The sequence below is a fragment of the Phaseolus vulgaris genome, chromosome 8 (assembly GCF_000499845.2).
Source record: "Phaseolus vulgaris cultivar G19833 chromosome 8, P. vulgaris v2.0, whole genome shotgun sequence".
Lineage (NCBI taxonomy): Eukaryota > Viridiplantae > Streptophyta > Magnoliopsida > Fabales > Fabaceae > Phaseolus > Phaseolus vulgaris.
The window spans coordinates 16,048,864-16,062,340 of NC_023752.2; positions in this window are offsets into that span (position 1 = coordinate 16,048,864).

Consider the following 13,477-nt stretch of genomic DNA (forward strand, 5'->3'; position numbering starts at 1 on the left):
CATGATCGCCTCAACGATCATACAATAAAGGTCATCAACCATAAGACCTCATTATTCACATGTAGAAGTTGTCATCACTAAATTAGTATATTTTGAAGCATGAATTATCCATGTGAATGTTGTATAACATTTTTAGTTGGTACACATGAAAGCATTATAATTGAAATAATTGGTAAATGTTCAATGTACTTATGTTAAAACTTGATACATTTATCTCCTTAAATATAAATATAACTTTTACAATGCAAAGTCTTAATAGTTGGAACTCCACACAACAAATAAAAAAAATACAAATGACGATGTGAATGTTTTTTGTTTAGTCTTTTTCATCAACATTTTGACTACCGATGACTACTTTGAAAGGATCAAAGACTTGATGTGTCAAAGGTAGGCGTATTGGCTAGGCCGAAAGGTCGAGAGGACGTCAACATGATGAAAAACTAAACTAAAATAAATAAATAATTAAATAAGGAAACATCGTACCACAACCTAATAAATAGGCCCAAAACATTTACAGTATATTTAATAATTGTAAGGTGCAAAGAGTAAAAGCCCAATTAAGTCAAAAGCCCAACAAGTGAGTGTTATAAATAGGTGATCTTCTTAAGAGGTAAGTAGAGTGATTTTATTTGATAATTTAACAAGTTGATTCTGATTTTATCATCGAAGCCTCTTGCAGGTACACACCCCCACCTACCCGAGAGCAATCATGAGCCCAGAAGCTGAGAGTTGAATTAGTCCAGGCCCAAATCAGTGAATTCAGTAACTGAAAGCCCAAAACAACAGAGAGAGATCGCCCGAAAGACTGAGAAGAGAAGAAGAATGTTAACTGCTTCTAAGGTCCTGTAAGAACATTTTAGCGCCCACAGTGGGGCCGAGAAACGAGTTAATTAGAGAATGGAAATTCGAGGAGAAGATCATATGGGAGGACAAGAAGAGAACCAAAATACATTATTAGTTGCTATAATGATGAGACTGCAACAAGAATTTGAAATTTTGAAGAAAAATAATGAAGAAGAATTGAGTATGTTGATAGCAGAGAATGCGTACATAAAGCGAAAGTTGAATGAAGAAATAGTTTTAAGTACAACATTGTTTGAAACTATTCAGCCGAGAGCACGTATCCTTCAGAGAACATATAATGAAGCAAGTTTTGAAGCGACAAGGAGGAAGCAACCTAAGACATCAGGCACTCTTTTGGAATATCTGTGAGAAGACATCCCTTCTCTGAGGCAATCATAGAAACTCCACTACCAGATAATTGGAAGAATCCGACTATGGACAAGTATGATGGAAGCATAGACCCTGATGAGCATATAGCAGTCTATACAACACAAATAAGCTTATACACCTGGAATGATTCCATTTTATGTCGAGTATTTCCAACAACTTTAAAATCAGCAACTTTAACTTGGTTTACTTGTTTATCGCTGCTATCCATTGATTGTTTCGATACACTTGTTGAGAAGTTTGGAGTCCAATTTGTTACAACTCGACCACATCACCTAACTTCAATAGCACTGGTGAATATAAGGCATGAAAAGGGAGAATCGCTCAATGTTTATGGAGCGTTTTGGGGAGGTGGCATTGAGTATTCACAATCTAATCCCAAAAGTTATGATGCATCATATGATCACGACTTTAAGACTGGGGCCTTTTGCTGATAGCCTTTGCAAAAAACCAACGACTAATCTCGATGAGTTAAGGCAAGGTGTAGCGAAGTTTGTGCAAATGGAAGAGTTGAGGGATTTTCAAAATCATGTGAGAGTAGATGGTGGAGTTGAAAAGAAACATAATGAGAGGGAATGAGGTCAGTTGTATAGAAGGATTACAGAAGGACCTTGTGGACAGAAGTTTCCACATTATATTCCATTAAGTACCAACAAAGCAAGAATATTACAAAAAGAAATGACTACATAGATAATACTAGCACCTAGGAAGGAAAGAACACCAGAGAGAGTTGATCTAAGCAAGCATTGTCAATATCACAAAAATCACGAACATCACACAGAAGAATGTGTAGCCTTGAAGGATTGAATATAATAGTTGATTTAAGCTGGACAATTGAGACGCTTTGTGAGAGATGAAGCTATAAGAAATAGAAGAAGTCCATAACTGAGAGGAAGGGTGTACACTAGTAGAAAGGAGGAGCGGTTTGAAATGAGAGATGAAAGAAGGGAAGGAAGGATGGAAAGACAAGATTAGAGGAGCCATCATAGTCCTCAAAGAAGAAGAAGTTGTGAAAGAAGTCTAGGTAGACCTATTAGGGGTTTTATTAATACCATTTCTGGAGGGTTTGCTGGAGGAAGAGTGTCATCATCCACAAGAAAGAAGCATTTGAGGAATGCTCGAATGGTGAATTTTGTTTTCAAGAAAAGAAGTATGCCATCGATAGTATTTACTGATGAAGATTTTCAAGACATTTACCCTAAACAAGATGATCGAATGGTGATTATAGTGGAGATAACAAAGTATGCAGTTATGAAGACTTTGGTAGATCAAGGAAGTTCAGTTGATATTTGATTTTGGGAAACTTTTCAGAAGTTGAATTTAAGGGAAGAAGGTATGACACCTTACCGAGAACAAATCATCGGATTCTCGAGTGAAAGAGTTGATACAGAGGGGTACATAGATTTGAAAACAACGTTTGGGATGGGAAATGTAACAAAAACAATCAAAGTTAGATATTTGGTGGTTGATGTGTGCACTTCATACAATGCTCTTTTGGGAAGGTCTTCATTAAACAAGCTAGGAGCCATAGTGTCAACAACACACTAGGCAATGAAATTTCCAAGGAAATCGCAACTATTTATGTTGATCAAAGGGTTGCACGAGAATGTTACATGGCGAGCCTTAGGATGGTCCAAGAACCAAGGATGTCGAGAAGAAGGGTGGAGGAAAGAAATATCGTTGCAATGGTGGATTTGGATCCGAGGATGAATGACGAAGAGATTAAAACATTCATATTAAAACTAACAAGGCTAAAACAGTTGATAAAGATTGAGCAAGATAAAAAAAAAACTAGTAATTAAAAACCGAGAGATACTTCAAAAAGAAAGAAGAAACTAACTTTAATCATTCAAACATCTACATTGTCATAAGCATTCATAGTTTCTTCTTCCTGACCTTCATCATACGGAATGCCATCAATCAGAATGAGTTTGTCATTATGAAAATCTTTGCGGACATCAAAGTTCCCTTCATTCAAAGGAATCTTATAAAAATATTTAGCTTGTTAGTGAGCCTTAGAAAAACCCAGTTTATGTTTTTCCACTACAAAATTTTGAGCTTCATCTAAGTCCTTCTCTATCTGATTTATCTTCTTGAAATCAACTTGTTTATAAGTAGATAAATCAGCCCAACCTCCTTTCAACTTTTGAATTTCAACTTGCAAAGATAATCTTTCGGCAGTCAAAGCATCAATTTCATCCTTCAGAGATTCCTTCTCGACATTGCAATGTGAATGAACATCTGAAATCTCTTCGATTTGATTGGTCAAAAAACGTTAGCTTCAAGTGCAGACTCAAGACTTTTGCCGGACTCAACAAGCTCCTTCTTTATATTTTCATGTTCGATGGTAGAAACACCGTTAACATCCTCTTCTATGAGTCTTTTTCAAACCAGCAAACATTAAGTTAAAAGTTCAATAGCTGCATCCGCCAAAGAAGACACATTTTCTTATAGAAACATATGCCTTAATAGTCCATCCAAATTAGTGTGAACAAAATTGGAAAAGCGTGTAGAAGCACCGAATAAACTTTCTATAAGTGGTTGAGAAGAATTGCCTACACCATGACGATGACGTCTTAACGAAAAATGAGATCGCCTACTACCCTTGTCTCTTTTTCTACTCTTCTTTGGAGGTTCTACAACAACAACATTAGTATTATCAAGAATGGCTTCAACCCGAGAGATTGACTCTACAACCTTAGCTTCCTTTCTTGGTTGAGGAGCGGAGCTACCAGGTTTATTGAGAAGTCTTTGAAAATAAGCTTGACCTTTAGGATTTGTGGCAGCCATTAAACCTGAAATCCGAGAGGAAACTTAGCAAAGTTAAAACTCTCTTATTAAGGAAGAAAAACTTGAATAAAGCACCGATAAAATCCCCTTCTAGTTTAAGGGAAAGATAGATTCACAACAGAGCATGAGTGGGAAGCTTTTGGGACAAGTGATCGAGAACCAAAAGGACTTGAAGGTCTTCCGGCTTCATTGAATGCTGTGACTAGGAGTTAAACATTAAAGGACTACTAGTCCAGTAGAAATGACATTTTGGGACATTTTTGTCATAAAAATATTTATTCCCGATTTTTCCAATAAGAATTTTGAAAAAAAAAACCTTTAAAATTTTTGTACAAAAAAGTAAAAAGAGAAAGCAAACATGCCTTCGACCGGCTAATCAAAGATATCCAACCAGAATATTTACTAGGCCGAGAACTATAGAAATAAAGAAAGACTTTAGGGTTAGGAGATAACGAAAGAAATTTACATACAACATGAAAGGCTTGCATAGAAGCCCAACTATTAGGATGTAATTGAGTAGGGGCGACATTAAGAATACAAAGAACACCCATTTGAAATTCATCAAGTGGAAATCAAATGTGAATTTCTGTAAAAAGACATTCATATAAATAAATAAAAAATCTCAAGTTTCACCTTCACGGGCATGACAAACATTGTCAATAGCTCGATAACGCCGAAAAGAAATAATTTCCTCAGTGGCTTCGGGAGAATAAATTAAGATATTCGATACAAAAACTACGAAGGGCTACGATACCGAGAGAAATACTCACGAACTCTATAATCAACCCATTCATAGCCATGTCAGAGACTCTAGTTTTCTTCTGCCCTTTTGGCTCCTTCTTCAGCCTTAAGATCCTGAGCTTCATCGCTTGAACTTACACCACCACAAGCCTTATTATTTACAAGTGATACATTGGTAGCTGAAGCGACCGAAATATTCCTAGCTATGTCTTCAATTCTCCCGACAGCTCCATTGCTCGTGCTCGAAAACCCCAAAATCTAATCAGAACCGGAAACCGAGCATGAGGAAGACATAATGCCCTTTAAGAATGGTTACTAATATTTCTCGGATACAAAAATACAAGTAGGGTAAAGTGATTAAGAAACAGATATTTATAATGGTACAAAACCCCTTCAAACGAAACGACACAAAATCTGAATTGTTGAATTTTAATGCATCCAATGGTCAAGGATTAAAAACCCTTCACGTCAACGACACGGTAATCATCATTCACGCAAAACGATACAATCTTTTCGTACAAAGTGCATTTAATACACCGAATCTCTTAAAGATAAGAATATTAAATGTCAAGTTAAATTAAAAAAAGCTCATTGTTCTTATCGACATTTGTCTTTTCCAAATTCTTTATACCTAGGGGGGCTAGTGTACTAGCTAGGCTGAAAGGTCGAGAGGTCGTCAGCATGATGAAAAACTAAACTAAAATAAATAAGTAATAAAATAAGAAAACACTGTATCAAAGCCCAATAAATAGGCCCAAAACATTTATATTGCAAGGTGCAAAGAGTAAAAATCCAATTAAGTCAAAAGCCCAACAAGTGAGTTTTATAAATAAGTGATCTTCTTAAGAGTTAAGTAGAGTGATTTTATTTGATAATTTAACAAGATAATTCTGACTTTATCATCGGAGCCCCTTGCAGATACACACACCCACCCGAGAGCAATCTTGAGCCTAGAAGTCGAGAGTTGAATTAGTCCAAACCCAAATCAGTGAATCTAGTAACCAAAAGCCCAAAACAACAGAGAGAGATAGCCCAAAAGACTAAGAAGAGAAGAAGGTTAACTGTTTCTAAGGTCCTGTAAAAATAGTAGGCATAAGAACTTTCAATTATTCTATTGCTCTTGCAAAATCAACTTCAAATGTTTTGACAATTTTGTTTGTTACATTTTCTTCAACTTCTTGGAATGAAGTTTTTTTCCAGCCAAATAAAGTTATCCTATAAATGCTTTTCTTTTTTTTTTCTTTCAACTCTTTTTGAAGATTATATTCTAGTTTGGTCATAATGTTTGTCTTATTATTCAAATCTTCAACTTATTTTTAGTTGGACAACTTCTCTCTCTACAAATTATATAAGTCTATATGCCTTTTAGACTTGAGATTGGGGGATTGTATATTGGTAATATGAGGGTGTTACCGATCTCATGGATCATTTAGAGTGTTGATTAAAGAATGATATAACAATCTAGAAAAACCACCCAAAGTCCTTGGTGTGAATCAAGAAAATATTTGTTTGAGGTACTAGGAAACAAACTATTATGTCTATTTGATATTCATGTAAGATTTAAAGGCAACAAAATTAACAATTTTTGACTTATAAAATACACCTTTAGCCCTATGCAATGGAAATTTAACTTTGAATGCTTTAGTAAGAAAACCTAAAAATCATATCAAGGAACTTTTGGCTAAAACAATTTTAGTTAACAGTTAGAATTGTTGCTACATGTCTCTCCTTTTTCAATACCTCCTCCTCCCTCACACTCATCTCATCCTTATTTTTTATCCAAATTGTTCATTTCCTCCATTACCTTATTGCAAAATGTTTTACAATTGATTTTTACCCTCCTCTTTTAGTGCAATCTTTAATTTTTATCAATGTTTATTTTAATACATATCCTCCTAACTCTTCCACTTTTATGTTATCCCATATCTATTGTATAAAGAGTTTAAAATTATTTCCTTAAACCAACAATCTAGCACTCTAAATGATTTTGGACCCAAATCACGAAGCTCATTTTTCCTAATAATAGGATAATAATATGAAATTTTACATGCTACCATTCCAAATCCAACCATTCTTCCCTTGCCACTACTATATCAAGTCTACTTTTTGCTTTTGCATTTGGTCTACACCAAATGAACTTTTTTCCCATCACTAGTATATCCTCCAAATGCTTGTCACTAATTATTGAACTTCCTTATTTCCCTCCCTCCCACCACAGGCTCTTGTGATTTGTCCCTTTCTTTCATTAGTACTCCTAACAATGATGAAATCCCACATGAGACATCACAACCTTGTATTACTCTTTTGTTTATTCCTCGTGATTTCCCCCCACTACTTTTCCCTTTTTCCCATCTCACAAGATGAGTGTATGTTGACTATGACTATGTTTCTTTCATTTTCCTTCCCTTCACCTTATAGTCCATTGTAACATTCTCCCATGAAAAAGTTATCCCTTCAAAATTTTCTTTATCCTATAAACATAACCTCTAGTTAATTTTGATGTTGGAATAGATTTTAACTCACCTCTTTGTCCACCACATTGCTTTATCTAACATTGTATCCTCTTGCTCTCTTTTTTATTGACATAGAATAATTGTAACTTCTCATTTACAACCACATTTTGATAAAAGTAGTGATAGCTTGTGGTAGTCAATTCGGGTTGTAGTTGGTGATTGTAGTAAACAAAATTAGGTAACCATGATTATAGGATGAAACTAGTTGGTGACTAACAACAAAAATTGGTATTGTTTAAAACAAACAAAAAATAACCATATATATCAACTTGGGTAACCACATCTTCAACAGTGTAACAATTGAAAGAGTTCTTATTCGTGTTACAATTGTGGTGATCGATGTTAAGGTTGTTTGTTGACATAGTGGTTGTGGTCACCGAAACTGGATAATCGTGGTGATAGGCTGAAACTAGCTAATGACTGACAACAAAAATTATTGTATTATGCAAAACAAAAAATTTAAATGACAACATATAACAACCAACCTAGGTTTGTGGGGGCTGAGTTGACTTTCTATATAGTGTACTTATGGTGTCCTTGGTACTAGAAATGAGAGAAAATAAATTAGAATTAGGAGCAATATGTGTTGGAAAATTCTTAGGATAATGGAGCAGGCAAAGGCAAGATAGGTATAATACGATTATGATTTCCAAAACGCGATGAGGAAAAATACAGCAGCACCAAAAGTATACAAGCAATCGGTGGTGAGCAAGAGAAAAAGGAAAAAACGAACGTGAAGAACACGGGGAAAGAGTGTAGAGAGATAAAATGGAATAGTAAAGTAGAAAGAGATATTGTATTATTATTATTGTTGTGTGAATAAGGTACAAAAAAGGTAATATAAAGGAAAATGAAAAGAAACAAAAGAGGCATGGGCTAAAAGAATGAGGCCCAGAGTAAAAGGGTTACACAAAGTAAAAATAGGGCCCAAGAAGAAGCCCAACAATAAGATTAACATTCTCCCTCAAGCTGGGAATATATATTCTTCATTCCCAGCTTGGACTTAAGATTTTTGAAAACAGTAGGTGTCAGGGGTTTAGTTAGAATATCTGCAGTTTGCATGGCAGAAGAAATAGGAAGCAATTTGAGGAGATCGATATTAAGTTTTTCTCTTACAATATGACAATCGATCTCAATGTGTTTGGTTCTCTCGTGGAAAACCTGGTTGGATGCGACTTGAATGGATGTCTTATTATCGCAGAGAGAGTGGCTGGTGAAGTAAAGACGAGATCAAGGTGTTGAAGAATGTAAGTTAACCATTGAAGCTCACAAGTAGTAGCTGTTACAACTCTATATTATGCTTTAGAGGAGCTCTTAGAAATTGTTTGTTGCTTCTTAGATTTCCAGGAGATCAAAGACTCGCCCAAAAAAATAGAGAAACCAGTTATAGATTTTCAAGAGTCAGAACAAGTGGTCCAATCTGAGTCACTATAAGCTTTTAAATGAATAGGACTACTGCTAGAAAGAAAAATACCAGAACCAGGGTTGCTTTTGAGATACCTTAATATTCTGAAAGCAACTTGTTGATGAAACTTGGTGGGTGCAGAGATTGTTAACGCTCAAGGCAATGTCAGGTCTAGTGTTTGTAAGGTAGATTTATCGCCCAATAAGTTTGTGGTATGCTGAGGTTTCGTCTTCATTGAGAGGAATACCTTTAGTTGACGAGAGGCGGGAAAAATGTGTCATATGTGTAGGCATAGGTGCACAATCTTGCATACCCATTTCATGAAGAAGATCAATAGTGTATTTTCGTTGACTAAGATAAATTCTAGAACTGTTGCGGGCTACCTCGAGGCCTAAGAAGTAGGTGAGATCGCCCAAATTCTTGATCTTGAAGGTCTGGTCCAGCATGTTGGCTATATTGAGAATCTTAGCACGATCATTCCCAGTAAGCACAATATCATCCACATAAACAAGAATGATAGTAATGTTAGTGTCATGACGTTTTAAGAATAAATAATGATCAATTGAAGATAAAATGTAGTTTTGTGAAATTAAGAAAGTTTACAACTTTTCATACCATTGTCTTCCAGCTTGCTTAAGGCCATAGAGAGACTGTTGAAGTTTACAAACACTGTTGTTAGGAAGAAGAAGCCCAAGGGGAGGCTGCATGTAAACCTCTTCATGCAAGTCTCCATGTAGGAATGCATTATTAACATCCAATTGTGTAAGAGACTAGTTATGAGCAACAACAAAAGCAAGAAGGAGACAGAGAGTAGTTAATTTTGCAACTGGTGCAAGAGTATTTAAGAAATCAAGACCTTTCAACTGAGTGTAACCTTTGGCAACCAAGTGTGCCTTGTAACGGTCTACAATCCCATCTGATTTGTATTTAATTTTATAAATCCAACTACAACCAATAGTCTTCTTACCAAGTGGAAGAGTAGTAATTTGCCATGTTTGATTGGTGTTAAGAGCATCTAATTCAACTTCCATTGCTTGCTGCCAGCAGGTTTATTTGGAAGCTTCATTATAGTTGTGTGGCTCCATATGCGATGAAATAGAAAGAATCATATGCTTAAAACTAGGTCATAAAGCATGGTATGAAACATAATTGCTAAGGGGATAGTGAGAACTTACATTGTGTACAATTGGAAAATCAGTTTGAAAATCTTCTAAATAAGCTGGAGGTCTCCTTGATCTTGTTGAACGCCGAGGGGGAGAATCAACAACATTTTCAACATTGGTGGTGGTAGTAGTTTCAACAGTATAAGGTGTAGTGGAAAAAGAGAGATCACATTTTGAATCATAATTGGGAGGCAGAGGTAAAGACAAATTATTTGGACTCTCTTGAACATCAGTAGTCAATTGATATGGAAAATTAGTTTCATGAAAAATAACATGCCTTGAAACCTCAATTTTATGATTTTTAAGATTGAGAAAAATATAACCTTTGGTGTGATGTTGGAAACCAAGGAAAACACCATGAACAGAACGTTCATCTAATTTCTTTCTATGTGAAGTGAGAGTGTTAGAGTAGCATAAACACCCAAAAACATGTAAATTTGAAAGATCACAGAGATTATCGTTTAGTTTTTCATAAGGAGAAATTTTTTTGTAAAAGGGGAGTAGGAGTACAATTAATTAAGAAAGTTGCATGTTGTACAACAAAGTTCCAAAACAAGTGAGGTAAATGAGCTTGAAAAAGTAAGGCACGAGTCACATTTAAAAGATGTTGATGTTTGCGTTCAACAATGTCATTTTGTTCAGGGGTTTCAGTTAGAATGTATGCATTTAAACTAGAGGGGGGGTGAATGGTTTAAAGAGGAATTTCGAAAACTTTTAAGCCTTGAATGAAATTACTTTGAGAATATCTTGATTAAGAAATCAGTTTTTCAAAACACAAAGCAAAAAGCACAACACCAGAAAAACAATTGGTTGTTTCGCAGAAACAATCGGTTGTTTATACCAGTTTACAAATATAAAAACTGGATTTAAAGAGTTAAGGGATAGAGAAAAAACACACAGAGATTTATACTAGTTCACTCTAAACCCAGAGCTACATCCAGTCTTCTCAGAAACCACTGAGGAACACCACTAAGCAATCAAACCTAGATCACTTACAGCACAACCAAGAAAGTGACCTTGATCCCCTCAAGACACACACTTCTCTTGGCCAACACACCTACACTAAGAATGTTGATCTTGATCCCCTCAAGAACACACAACACTTCTCAGCAAACACACAAAGATTCTTGTTCAACAGATACAAGGATTACACTTGTTACAGAAGCAATTCTGAAATCAATACAAGCATAAATCCTATCTCACACTCTTTGATCAATCTCAACTCTTTGAAAATCTCAAAAACTTGTGTAAAAACATTTTTTTTTTAACTCAAATCTGTTTTTCTGAATATATTCAAAGATGTTGTTTGTTATCAAATCTTAACAAACTATTTATTTCATTTAAAGATTGGTCAAAGCATTAAAGACTGGAGCGTGTTAGAAAACCATTTAAAGCTCAGTCAAAGCACAAACTATTTTTCTGTTATGGTACCAAAACAAACAATCGGTTGTTTCCACGAATCAATCAATTGTTTTGGTTTTAACAGCTCAACCATTTGAAAAACAGTTTTCAACCTTTTCTAAAAACTCCTAAGTATAAAACAATCGGTTGTTTCGACAAAACAATCGGTTGTTTTTCACTTAGTTTGAAAAACACTTTTCTTTTAAAAAGATTGAGAATGCCTATGTTTTGGATTCAATCAAGAGTGGATTACATAAACATGTTGAACCAAGTGGTGTTCAAGCTTTGAAGAATCCAAACCCTTTGAAGGATGTTGAAGGCTTGGCTGTGCTTGCGGTTGCTAAGCTGTCTTAGTTAGGATCTGGGGCAATTTGAGTTTTGTAATCCACTCTAGATTGAATCCAAAGCATAAACATTCTCAATCTTTTAAAATAAAAGATTTTTTCAAACTAAGTGAAAAACAACCGATTGTTTTGTCGAAACAAGCGATTGTTTTATACTTAGATGTTTTGAGAAAAGATTGAAATTTTTTTTTCAAATGGTTGAGCGGTTAAAACTAAAACAACCGATTGATTCGATGAAACAACCGATTGTTTGTTTTGGTACCATAACAGAAAAATAGTTTGTGCTTTGACTGAGCTTTAAATGGTTTTCTAACTGTTTACGCTTCAGTCTTTAATGATTTGACCAATCTTTAAATGCAATAAATAGTTTGTTAAGATTTGATAACAAACAACATCTTTGAATAAATTCAGAAAAACAGATTTGAGAAACAATCTTTTGAATACAAGTTTTTGAGTTTTTCAAAGAGCTGAGAATTTTTAGAGTTTGTGATTGATCAAAGAGTGTGATATAGGATTTCTGCTTGTATTGATTTCAGATTTGCTTCTGTAACAAGTGTAATCCTTGTATTCTGTTGAACAAGTTTCTTCTGTGTGTTTGCTGAGAAGTGTTGTGTGTTCTTGAGGGGATCAAGATTAGCATTCTTAGTGTTGGTGTGTTGGCCAAGAGAAATGTGTGTCTTGAGGGGATCAAGGTCACTTTCTTGGTTGTGTTGTAAGTGATCTAGGTTTGATTGCTTATTGGAACTCCTCAGTGGTTTCTGAGAAGACTGGATGTAGCTCTGGGTTTAGAGTGAACCAGTATAAACATCTGTGTGCATTCTCTCTATCCTTAAACTCTTTAAATTCAGTTTTGATATTTGCAAACTGGTATAAACAACCGATTGTTTCTGCAAAACAACCGATTGTTTTTCTGGTGTTGTTGTTTTTGCTTGTTGATTTGGCAAACTGGATTCCCTATCAATTGTTTCTTGAGATAATTTCATTCTTGTCTTAAAAGTTTGCGAAAACCCTCTTTAAACCATTCACCCCCCTCTAGTTTAAAGCCATCATCCATTCTAACAAAACAATCTATCCCAGATCCTATCTAAGACAGCTCAGCAACAGCAAGCACATCCTAGCCTTCAACATTCTTCAAAGGGTTTGGATTCTTCAAAGCTTGAACACCACTTGGTTCAACAGTTTCAACATAGGTGGTTTGATGAACTATACCTTTAGCAGAAAAAAAATCTTTCATAGCAAATTCAGCACCATTATCATTTCTAATAGTTTGAATAGTAGTTTTAAAGTGGTTTTCAATATAAGCAACAAAACTGACTATATGATTACGAACTTCAGATTTATTGTGCAAAAAAAATGGTCCAGGTAAAGCGAGAGAAATCATCCACAATAGTTAAAATAAGGAAAACCTTGCATATAAATAACATAACACAGACCCCAAATATCAATGTGAATCAACTCAAAAGATTTTGAAGAACAAGAACTGCTTAAAGTAAAAGGAAGCTTTTTCTGTTTGGCAAGATGAACAAGTATCACAAACATCAAACTTCTTAGCAGAAATATAAGGGTATTTAGTGCTCAAAACAATCAATCTTTCATTTGAAACATGTCCCATTCTATGATGCCACAAATTTATGTTAGTACAATGTAAAGCAGGAACAATATGAGGTGCAACAGTATTTTTAAAAGTAGAATGTTCAAAAACATACAACCCAGCTCTAGCGTCAACTAAACCAATCCTCTCTTTGGTTTGAGTGTCCTGTATCACACAGTTTATGGATGAAAAAATTAAATTACAGTTAAGATTAGAACACAATCTAGAGGTGGAAATCAAATTAAAAGAAAATTAGGGAATATACAAAACATCAGTAAGGTAGAATTTGAGATTAAAGA